Raw genomic sequence first — 13200 nt, forward strand, 5'->3', positions numbered from 1 at the left:
GACCCGTAGGCTTGAGTTGCCTGTGTTGGCAAGAGAAATTAGCACATGCTTAGAATGAGCTACATGAACTCTGCTGGAATTAAAATTTTCTGTGAGTGCACTTAAATTCTCCTACTGGGTAGAAACTGAGAACTGCTTAATCAGATTTGCTGAGCAGAATAAATAAAAGATACTCAACATTTTTTTATATGTCCTGCATCAGCGTTTTTTGTGCACTATTGGATCAAGGAGGTAATTACCAGAAATTCTACGTGTTAAGATTGGTGATTCTTTAAATAATTCATTGTGACCTCCACATACAATATTACTTGAAATGTTCCCAAATATCCAGTTTTGAATTTTTATTAGAATAAATAAGAATATATTTAACTAGGATTAATTTTCTTTATAAAATTTAATATTGAGAAAATAATATGTTTCAAAAGAATCACTCAGCCTTGTTATTAATATTAAATTGTTCTCTGCTGACAAAGATTTTACTCCAAGAATGTCAGAAGCATGCTTTGCTTAAGAACTGTATATTTATTGATTTAAAATGGCCTGATGAGCTTAAAAGGGAAGGGTGTGGTTTATAAACTATTAACAAACATCAAAGATGGATACTTGATTGCAAATCCAAGAATGTCTAGTTGCAGCATTATATAATCAATCTTGAGTGTAGAACAAATTCTGTCCTAAGACTTCCTAATCCTATTTAATTTTCTCTTTTGAGCCAAATGAATGTATACTTTGGTACAGATTGTGGCATATATGGGTAAGAGTTTTTCTTGATGTGGTTGGTTATTGCTCAGCAAATATTAATACTCTTCCCTTACTTTTATGTAAAAGGGGCACTACTCTAATCCATTGATGTTGAGCTTGACCCTGTAATTTTCCTTTGAATATAGTAAAAAGTGACATAAAATGATATGTGCTGATTCTGAACCTTAGTCTTAAGAAGAGGCATTTTGTGTTTTCATTCACCTCTCTGCAAGTTTACAATCTCTGAAAAAAAGGAAAAAAAAATTGCCTTCAGTAGCCTTTGATCTAAAATGATTAATATTTAAAAACAACTGAACTAAATCCACAGTTTGGAGCCAATCCCAGCTGAATATACTTTTGACTACTCAAATTTCCACAGACTTTTAAGATTGCAATTAGAAATAGAACGTTTCCCAGAAACTCAAATATTTGTATGAGAAAATATTAATTGTTGTATGCCAAAGATTGTGAGGTAGTTTTCTATGCAATATCATTGTAAAAACAGCTGACTGATACACCTGATTTAGCTATGTCTTTATAGATTTAGATAGATATAGAGCGATTTAGATCATCTTTGCTCTTGTCCACTTCTTCTTATATAGTTCTATTTTCTATTTTCTGGACACTGATTTCATATTTTTCTTCATTTCATAGAACCACACTCTAAAGTTATGTGTCATTCTTATTATTTTTTGTCTTCACCATTTTATTTCTTCTTATTCTTCAGTAATAATACATTTTAGAATTCTTATGATTTATTGGCATGCTAGCATCTGACTTAATCATATTCTCATGATTTTCCCTTTATTACAAGCATCTTGTTCTTATTATAGCAGATTTTCCCTTTTATTTTAACACTTTTAACTAACACTATCCATAATATAAATTAGCATGATTTTCCCTGGAACTAGAGAGAAACTAGATTTTACTCTTATTTTTATTTTTACTTATTTATTTATTTTTTGTGAGAGGGTGAAATTGGGAGAGGGATTGAAGCAGTATATTAAAAAATTTGTTCAATATCAAAAGTAAACTTCGTGGCCTAACCTGTGGTGGCGCAGTGGGATAAAGCGTCGACCTGGAACACTTAGGTCGCCGGTTCGAAACCTTGGGCTTGCCTGGTCAAGGCACATATGGGAGTTGATGCTTCCTGCTCCTCCCACTTCTTTCTCTCTCTGTCTCTCTCTCTCACTCCTCTCTCTCTAAAAAATCAATAAATAAAATATTTAAAAAAAAAACAAAACAAAAGTAAACTTCGTAATGCTCCTGGAAATTATTAGTTCATAATTTGGGTTCAGTTGCATTTGTTGAGTTAGTGAATGAAGGAATCAATATTTTCACAAAACTAAACAAAATTTTTATTAAAAATATTGAAGTTGTAAATAAGGGTGAAGGATATTTCAGAAATCCTAAGCACAACACAAGGATTACTTCTATGTGTTAGTTAGATCATTCATAGTTGAGCACATTAAGATTGAGGTATTTTTAATATTCAAAGACAATTAGTAGACATTATCAGAACCTCCATGTTGACGCTGTGTATAAATTATGGTACATAATAATAGTAAGGATAGATGCTCTTGACTCTTACAAAGAAAAATATTTTTCTGAGTATTTTAAATATTAATTTTCAAATTATAGACTATTAAAATAGCCTATAAGTTTTATTATCATCACTTTACAGATGAGTCGATGGAGACTATGAAGTTTCAATGACTTTTGTGTCTGTCAGGTCAGGCAAGTCCCCGATGTGATAAAAAAAAATCAAATTCCAATACCTTAACACAATAAAAGTTTATGATCTTGTTTTTTAAAATATGCTGCAAGTCCTGGTGATTCTGCAGGGCAATTGTTCTTGCTATGGTGATCCAATTATTCAGGCTAAGAGGAATTCCACAAATTATAACTTTTCAAACATGTGATATCCTGAAGAGTTGAACACTGGATAACAGTTGTTCCCACACGGAATGAGTAATACATGTCTGCTTGTGTGTCATTAGCCTAAGATAGACTGAAGTTCATTCTTTCCTCAAGGGGTCAGGGAGCATAATCCTCTCCATTTATTGGTGGAAAGTACATTTGCCTGACTCACCTGAAATTATCTAGCTGGAAGAAAGTAAAAGAACAAGCATTTCCATTCAAATCTATCTCCAAGTTTTGTGCTCTTAATCATTGGCCTGTCATTCCTTACAATAAATTAGTCACCCTATGGAAACTCAGAACAAGCAATGTTCAAAAGAGGAGGAAAAATAAGAAAGCTTCATGGAAACTCATTACTACAGTATTTGTAGAACAACTTGAGGACCTGTAGGCTTAGGTGTGCTATATTTGCTACTTAAATTTCTACCTTAGTTTTGGATGGCATCTGAGGAAGTAAAGAAAACCTGGGGAAACTTTAGAACAAAAGTACATACTGAAATAATTGATGCTCTAGGTTTTAACTTTGGTTGACAAGACTTGACAACTTAAAGTATGACAATATATTCATACAATGATGTTAAAAATATATTCCATATCTCAGATAAAAGGGTCTGAATATTGGATTTAGATAAACAATCTATTTGGATACTTGGTATTCTGTCAAACTGAAAATGGATTCTCCTGACATGTCTATCAACAGAAGAGGACTTCTCTGTTAGGATAAAAAAAAAGTTAATTAACGATTGATTGGCTTCCTGAAATGCTAGTTGAGATATACACTTCCCTCTTGCTGCAGGGTCACTTGAGAATTCTCATTTCACTTAACTATAAAATGGACTCATTAGTATTCAAACTGCTTATGTTATTGTTGGTATAGCTATTGCTGCAGTTACAGCTTTACTCTTACTGTGCAATGATATTTAATGATATTTTTATTTTGAAAGTAAAAATGCTTTACATTCTCACATAGCACATTGTGCAAGAATTTATATACAGATAAAAGTCAAATGAAGCAATCAGTCCAGGGTCTAACTAAATTTATTTTATTTAATTTTTTTTTAAAAAAATAACCACATATAAGTCTGAAATGAGTTTATTTCACTGGAATTTATTTTTAAATTTTTGTTTTGCATCTTTTGAGAACTGAAATGTTTAAAATGCCAAAACTTCAAAACCTATTGGAAAGCTACACGTAATTATAACTAGTTAAATTTTGTAGTCATATGAATAAGATTGGAACAAAAATTGTTGTCAAGTTGACTTGATGGATAACATGGCTATAAGTAATTTTATGTCTATTGTTCTTATGATTTTATATAACAACAAATAAAGTAACCAAGAAATGTTTAGAAATAAATCTGAGGAATATATATTCTTGCACATTTCAGCAGTCACAAGAATAAAAATACAGTTGATAATCACCGTTTCTTATTGGTATGTAACAAATGTTGACACTTTAAGAAACAATTTATTGCTACAACGAAAGAAAATACAGCATAAGAAAGGTCTACTTGAGAAAAAAATCTCACCTTCACTGTCAGGAGATATGTTACCTAGTAATTTACTGAAACTCACAATATGAAGCATTAAACATTGCTTGAAGTCTTTTAGAAAAAGCCATGCACCTGCCAGGATATGGTTTCTGGGATTAGTCACACAGATTAGCTTTTCAATTAACACCTTTCTTTTCAAATTAGATTTATTTTTCCATGTGAAAATAGAGACACATTGGTTTCTTAAAATTCATGAAACTCCCAAACCAAAACAAACATTTTGGCTTATTACTACCAAAGGTAAACAAACAAACAAACAAACAAACAAAAACATAAGAATGTGGTAGAGTTCTGGAGACATTGGTTAGATTTGAAGATCTACTAAATGCTTAGATTTGTAAAGTAATTTTTTAAAAGTTTTTTTTTTTTTTTTGCATTTTTCTGAAGCTGGAAACGGGGAAAGACAGTCAGACAGACTCCCGCATGCGCCCGACCGGGATCCACCGGCACGCCCACCAGGGGGCGACGCTCTGCCCACCAGGGGGCAATGCTCTGCCCCTCCGGGGCGTCGCTCTGTTGCATCCAGAACCACTCTAGCGCCTGGGGCAGAGGCCAAGGAGCCATCCCCAGCGCCCGGGCCATCTTTGCTCCAGTGGAGCCTCGGCTGCGGGAGGGGAAGAGAGAGACAGAGAGGAAGGAGAGGGGGAGGTGTGGAGAAGCAGATGGGCGCTTCTCCTGTGTGCCCTGGCCGGGAATCGAACCGGGGACTTCTGCACGCCAGGACGACACTCTACCACTGAGCCAACCGGCCAGGGCTAAAAAGTATTTTTATTGATTGATATAAGAGATCGAGAGACAGAGACAGAGATCATTTTGTTGTTCCACTTATTTATGCATTAATTATTTGATTCTTGTATGTGCTTTAAACGGGTATACAACCTGCAACCTTGGTTTACACAGATGATGCTCTAATAATTGAGCTACCTTGCCAGGCCTTGCAAAGTGTTTTTATAGGTAATGTTTATTATGCTTATAATAAAAGTTCTGTATTTTATTTCCTGGTGAATACTTCTGATGGTACCAAAAGTGAATGTTCTTTAGTTTGAAAAAAAATAGACTGAAAGGAGAATTAATATATTATATTAATTAATATTTTATATATATATGAACATAAAAAGTACATATGTATCCATACACACTGGATATTTGAAATTTGAAAATGTATGTTAATAAGTCATTAAAACATTCTGTTTTCTACTTCATCTTTCAGTAGAGCTTTTATTGATGGAGTCTAAAAAATTACATACAACATATGAGAATATTTGTAAATATGCACTTCACTTCTTTTTGAAATCTATTTAATTATAGATTCAAGTCATTGAATTTATATTTGGTTCTTTTTAAGGAATTCAGAAAAATGTCTAAGTTAGAACACACTGGTTCTCAAATCTTCAGTTTGTTTTAGAAAGAACTTTTCTATTTCAAAAGATTCATGACCCTAAAAGCCAAAATCACTGTCGGTTTAATGTTTTAAGACACTCGGTTGACTAAATGCAGCTCTCTCCCAAAATGCCATTCTTATAAACTAATGGAAACCCCGCTGAGAACATGGGTCCCGTGGCTCCCCTTTGGATCAGTGAGCCGGAGCCGAGGTGGATTTTACCATCCCAAGTCTTTCTTCAAATGAAATTTCGCATTTGATTCTTTTTATGTGTGCTCAAGAGAATAGTTGCAATTTATCTATGTCCTGTGGTGGTAATATGCCACAAATTCTCCACTCGGCAACAAGATCCAGCCAATTAGCTCACGTTAGGTGGGAAACTACAAGATAATCTACTCAGCAGGGGCAATGTCTACCACCTTTATAGTTTATAATGCATTCCTCCTTTAGCCCTCACACAGCTTTTAAACTATAAACTTTTTACTGGTCATCTAGATCCAGATGTCTAATTTCTAAAATAAAAACCCAAGTAATAATCCTAAAAAAAAAAAAGGAGCCTGTAAAGAATTATAGTCTTAATCTCCTCAGGCTAAAAGATGCCATGCTATGGTAAATCACCAGCAAAAAAACAAATAACACTTCAATAGGAGAATCAGCAAGGACTTCCAAAGAATAATAAGATTCCTCTGACACTTCAACTTATCTGAAAATAGCCACAATTCCCATTACCATGTTATTAGTAAGAAAAGTCCAAAAGTAAATGGTTTTAAAAGAGGAATGCAGGTGGGTTATGATAACCTGTTCAAGAGCAAAACAAAACAAACACTGAAATTATCTTCTCCAGCTTAAAAAGTTTTCATGCATTTGACAACTTTTGAAAAATTACAATAATAATTGAAAACTGTGTTACTATTTACAAAGAATGTTTATACATATTATCTCTTTTTCCCCCTCTAACATTCCACATTTGCAATCTATTTTAGCTTTCTTCTTTGAACTCTGGACTTGCACAAAATTCTCACTGTATCTTCAAATGCTTATACTTAAAGCCCTGAATATCTCAGGGTGTTCTGTTTACCTTTCTTTATGTTTCTTATGTGTTAATGTACTTCAGAGAGCATTCTGCCTGTCCATGTTGTCTTTCATTTTATCTGAAATCAGTAATTATTCTGATATTTTTTGGAATAAGGTTTCTTTGTCTTTATATTAATCTTGCTAAACTATTTTAACCACAACTTAGCTACCTGTGAAAAAGTGGACAATTTCCTCTATTTTTGGCCTTTCCTAACACTCACCTGAAATTTGCTGAGTTCACTATGTAGTTTCAACTCACCACCGGATTGTGCCTCTCCAGCTCTGGCATTTCCAGAGCCACCCCAGAAAAACAGAGATTTGGACCAATGGCTTTTAAAACCTTTCATTATAAAATTAATTGATTCTATATGTCTTTTATGGATTTTTTTTTCTCTATCATATAATTCTTACTTATTTTCTACTTGTTAGATTTGCCCATTTCTGAAAAAGTGTTGTTGAGGTCTCTAACTGTGATATTGAATTAATCCATTTCTCTTTGAAATTCTATCATTTCATATAGATTGACACTCTGTTGTTAGCACTGGTTTGTAGGAGAAGCTATGGTTATAGATCCAAATAATAAATATTAAAAAATACTTTTTGCATTAAATAATGTATTAGTGATGTGGGGTTTGCTTAGAATTGGGCAGATAAACAGTTTAACAGTTATTGACAATAATTTTGGATGGTCAGTATGGGTTAAAAGAATATACTTAATTTATAATACCTTAAAATTAATAGATATTTCTAAGGCTTTGGCTTTCTACCACATGAAGGCAAAATCCACTTTGAAAAGAGGTCTAACAAAAATAAACCATTATATGAGGTCTACAGATGTTCTACAAAATATAAGTAGGAAAAGAACACACACAAGCACACAGACACACATGCACACAAACACCAAATAGATTATTAACCCAGCTTGAAAATAAAAGATGTTCCTACATAGCAGATGGGAACCAAATATCTCACTAGGAATAAAAACAGAAAAGATAAATAAAATAAATTGTTTCTAATATCAGAAGACAAAATAGATGTAGTAAAGTTTTCCAAGGAGAGAATAAAATATAGATGATTATGAAAGCCAATCACCTAAAATGCTGAAAGGGGAATTAAAAGAGCATATGTAAGAATAGATATCCCCAAAATTCAGCAATGGATCTGGCTCAAGTGCTCTAGAAAAGAAAACCTAAGAAGGGGATGGGGTGCAGACATGTTAGTACTTCATTAAGGTATTGTTCCAGAGTAGGAAGAAGACATAGAGGTAGAGAATTAGAGAAAGCAAGTACAGGACAGCGAATTACTAAATTTCTCAGAAAACACAGCTAATTGTTTGAACATGCTGGAGATCTCGAGAAAGATTACATGGAACTACTATGACTCAAAATATTCAATCAAGGGAAAAAAGAAAAGAAATTTATGTCCTGGTCTGTCTAATTTCGCTCTTCTTATTGGCCAAATTAAGCCTGGGGATATTTACTCTCTTTCAATTCTACTCTGTTTTACATGACTCTACCAAAATGTCTCAGGAAAGGGCAGATCTCATGTCTTATTATGTAGAACATTATTTGAGTTTGGAAGGGCTGGAAGTAAGCAGAGTTTCTATGGTCCAGTTGGTTGGGCTTGAATACTAGAACTCACTCAAATGAGTGAGTTTTTCACACTAAAATGGGAAAGATGAGAATTAGACATCCTCTCAAGGAATGTTGAAATAAACAGAAGCATTAGTAGATAAATTATGAAGCCAGAAATGGGAAGACAGACACAGCCGGATAAATCTGGGAGACTCATAACTTGTACCCAGAGTCAATCTCTTCCACTATTCATATTCTGTATCCTCTGTGATATCTGATCTTTAACTAATATATAAAACTAAGATAATCTCATTTCATCCCTGACAGGAACAATAAAAATTCAATGTTTCTCAGTGGTGGTCACTTGCAATATCCTAAAAAGGCTTAAAAATGGTTTAAAGACAAAACAAACAAGCAAAATGAACAAAAGTTAAGGTTCTTATGGCTGCAGCTCTCTCAGACCTATAAATTTTCACCTCTGCCTTCATCAACTATTCTAGATTCTCCAGAATAAATTTAGCGTCTCTAGGTGGTCTGCCTAAAGGAATACTATGAACTTTTATACCCAGAGTGCCTGTAGTTTTAAGTTACCTTGTTCTTATAACATTGCAGCTGTTTAAATTGTCCTATTCACAGTTAAAACTGAGGTTGGAAATATCAAGAGATACTCTAACAAATGCCCTGAATCCCAGGTATGTATCCCCTTGCCCTCTGTGTATTAGTAACCTCCGCTCCGCACAATCATTGGTGTCAATCATTCCAAGAAGAGTGATGACAACTTTCTTTACCTCCTGGTTTCCTGATGTTAGTTATAGGTTAAGGTTTATTAAAACTTTTATTTTCTTCATTAGTTAAATTATCTACCCCACATACCCAACACCATTATCAGGAACTAGAATCTCAAATTTGTGAAATAGTAAGGTTGCATGGAAGAAGTATAAAGAGTATATAAATAAGAAATGTAAGGAAAAAAACACCCTTCTGCTACTTTTTGCAAAATTATATATTCTATTGATACAGCACCATATTCTAATTATAAATATAGTAACTATGTTGTATCCTGCAGAAGAATTACTCAACAACCCAAGGTGTCCCTGAATTGTTCTGGCGTTGGGCATCCTATAGCCCGTTCAGCCATTTTATCTGGCGAGCTGTGAGAGTGATGACACACATGAAAATAATCGTGTTGTTGCATCTCTTGGTCTGAAGCAACCTGTGCAGGATATCATATCAAAGCAGGGGTTACAGGAATTTGAAAGATTTTAGGTGATATTGTTCTTGAACATATCATAGGCAGAGAAGATAGATATTTGGAATATGAGTCATTTTGGTTTGTATTTCTGTCTCCCTTAGATGGAATGGTTCTAATGTGGTCAACTCTGAACCACTTATTGCCAAGATTTATTACAACAGAAAAGAACCAAGCAGAATCAGCAAAAAGAAAGACACATATGGAAACATTTGAAGAAAACCGAATGATAGTTCCAAGGGTCTGTTTTTAGTGGAGTCACACAAGATGCATTTAATTCCATCAACAATGAGTTGGGAAAACAAGTATGAAAGATGTTTACCAGCCATGCTCACTGGCTACTCAGTACCAAAGGATTTTATTGCAGACTGGTCATTAAGTACCCTCTGCTTAGCACTACCAAAATTTTAGACTCAAAGAAGGAAAGAGTTTAGCATAAACCATATTATTGACACTACACAGTTTAAATACAATAAGTCATTCTTATCAGGGAATGAGGAGAACCTTCCCTAAATGGTGTCAATCATTCACTTGGCCTTCCAAGTGAAGGCCAAGTGCCAATCTTGTAAAATTGATTTTCAAAGAATAATAGTCATATGTCCACTATGTTAATTCTATTCTTCATGCACTAAAACTGTTTCATGTTCATCAACCTCATATCTTAACTTCCTGAAGTCGGAGTCTTTGGTGCATCATTACAATTATTCTTATATGAATTCAAGGTTCCCTTCCTGGTCTTTACTTATGTGACACTGGGAGAATAAATCATTATTAAATCCATGTTTCTAATTAGATCTTCAACTCTGTATGACAAGAGAAAATATTCAACCCTCACACTAAATCCATTACCAATCATTTGCATTTGTTGTCCAAAAATTCTAGTTTTTTTGTTTGTTTGTTTGTTTTTTAGTTTATTGGTTCTCAAACTATGACCACTCAATCACTAAGATTAGCACCGCCTGGGAATTTATTAAAAATGTAAATTTTCAGACCTCGCCCCAGATGCACTGATTCAAAAAACCTGGAGGTGGGTCCAGAAATCTATACAATAACAACCTCTTTGGGTGAGTCTGATGCAAACCAAAGCTTCAGAATTACTATTCTTGACCTTCATTCTCACAATCTCTTAAACATCAATTTTACATGTTCACTTCTTTGACACAAATTACAGGTAACACTGCTCCTCTCTTCCTTCTCAGTGAATGCCTTTGCTTTTTACTTTACTGAAAGATGGAAGCAATTAAAAGAACTTTAAAGCTCCCTATTTGCCCACACTTCTAAGATGTGCCTGTATTATCTCTTGTTATAGAAAATTTGCTATGATCCATGTGTGCCCTGGATTGCATCCTCTCTGCCCAAGTATATAATTGTCTAACTTTCTCTTCAATGTCAATGCCCTTTCCACTGAATCATTTCCTTTAGCATTCAGATATGCTGTATTGTCTCCAACAATAATAACAGCACCTTGACATTGATCTCTAACAACCCATTTCAGTCATCCACTTTACAGCAAAACACCTGAAAAAAAACTATGTCTTAGCCAAAAAACATATATTATATTTATAACACATAGACACAGACAACAGTGTGGCCATTCCAGAGGGAAAGGAGGTTGGGGGCTAGGTGGAGGTGAGCAAAGGGGAGGAATGAAGAATGAAAGAAACTTTGCTTGAGGTGGAGAGTGAGCAATGCAGTATGCAGATTGTGTTTCATTGAGTTGTACACTAGAAACCTGTACAGTTTTGAAAACCAGTGTCATCTCAATAAATTCAATGTCAAAAAATAAAAAGAAAAATTGAGATTTATTTTTACCTTAATGATAGGAATATTTTAGTTCATGTGGTCCCAGGGTTAATTTCTTTGGATACATTGAAAAAAAAATGTGTTATTCTAGCATATTATTTATCATGTCTCATATTAGAGAGATTTTTGTATGCCATTAATAATGTTAATACTGGTTAATATTTTTCATTTTAATCAGTTTTTATTCAATGGATCAAACATCTAAACGTTAGCAGTTATTTCAAAATAAAAAATAAATATTACATTTCATTGTATAAAAATAAAATGTCAGTAACAGAATTTAGCAGATGCAATGTAAAGAAAAAGTAAGGGTCTTAATTGCCACCATTTTTCAGTGTAGAGAGTCAAATGTTACTGCAAACATTTATGAAAAACTAAATAAGACTTTGTTATACCTGGAACTGTATAGTAAACAATGGAACTAAAAACAAAAGCATAAATAAGAATTATGAAGGACTCATCTAGAATAAGTAAGATGTGATCTTTCATGTCAGAGTATGAATACCTATTGTCTGACATTGAAAATCAATAAATGTAATTAAGAAAGCACCATAAAATTATTTTTAAAAAAACACTCGGTAGTGTGTACTGCTATGTACATTAGTTGATTTATATTAAAAACCTGTAAAGAAGATTATTAATGGAAGTTAGTCACTAAGATGCCAATATAAAAATAACAGTTTTATTAAAGTAATGAAATAATATGAAATATTTTTATTTCTAATTTTAGAGCCTTTTATATTATTATACTATTTTTATCTCTAAAACATAACTTTATATTGAATTTTTTCAAAATTTATTAGAATGTTAATATCAAGAGGGCAGAGATTTTAGTTTTTAGGTTCTGTTTTCAGAACATAAAATAATGATTGGCATATAGGAGATGAACATTTCTTCAGTACATGAAATTTGAATTTAACAAATAATTTTTAAATATCTTCTACATGAAAGGCAATATTTTAGTTTGGCAACTTCAAGTCTAATTGCTCACTGTTCTTTTTTATAAATTGTCATTTGATTCCACTTTAACAATTTAATTTTATCCCTATTGTTCCATGACCTTCTGCCTCACATGGTTTGCCACCATGGAAACCCAAAATACTTTAATATTATATTTGACCTTCTGAACACTGCAGGATGAGTAAGAATTGCATAAAGAGACTATTATAGATGGAGGTGAGAGCATTTATGAAACCTTGGTGTGTCATAGGGCTAGGAGGATATTTTAAATGTTTAGAATATAAAATTTGAGGGGTAAATGAATTAATTAATTTAAATATCTGTTAACTATTTCATTGACTACTACATTTCCTATTTAGAATATTTTATATTGTTTTATCCCACCTATGCTCTACATGTAATATAAAATTATTAGATTCACTGTTTATTGAACATATGCTATGCACTATACTGGATTTGCTACATTTATTGCTCATTTACTCTTCACTAAAATCTTTTGAGGCATTGATATTCATATTTTATTGATGGTGGAACTGAAGATTATAAAATGTCTTTCTTGTGTTCAGTAAATAGACCTCCAGAAAGACTAAAATCTGGGACCACGTTTGCCATATACTTACGTGCACATATGTCCATTGAAATTCTACCTCCAGTCTATTTCAGTTCAGTTCTATGCGTTCAAAAAAAAATGCCTTCACTAAAACTATTATTTAACAACTTGCCAATCACTATCATTTCTACTGTAGATGATTAGAGACATTTATACAACTGAAAAAAAAATGACATGGGAAAAATATAGTTAAATATATTAGGACATTTTAGTTGTTTTTTGTTGTTTTGTTTTGTTTTGTTTTGTTTTCTTTTCATTTTTCCGAAGTTGGAAACGGGGAGGCAGTGACAGACTCCCGCATGCGCCCAACCGGGATCCACCCAGCATGCCCACCA

The sequence above is a fragment of the Saccopteryx leptura genome, chromosome 5 (genome assembly GCF_036850995.1).
Source record: "Saccopteryx leptura isolate mSacLep1 chromosome 5, mSacLep1_pri_phased_curated, whole genome shotgun sequence".
Classification (NCBI taxonomy): domain Eukaryota; kingdom Metazoa; phylum Chordata; class Mammalia; order Chiroptera; family Emballonuridae; genus Saccopteryx; species Saccopteryx leptura.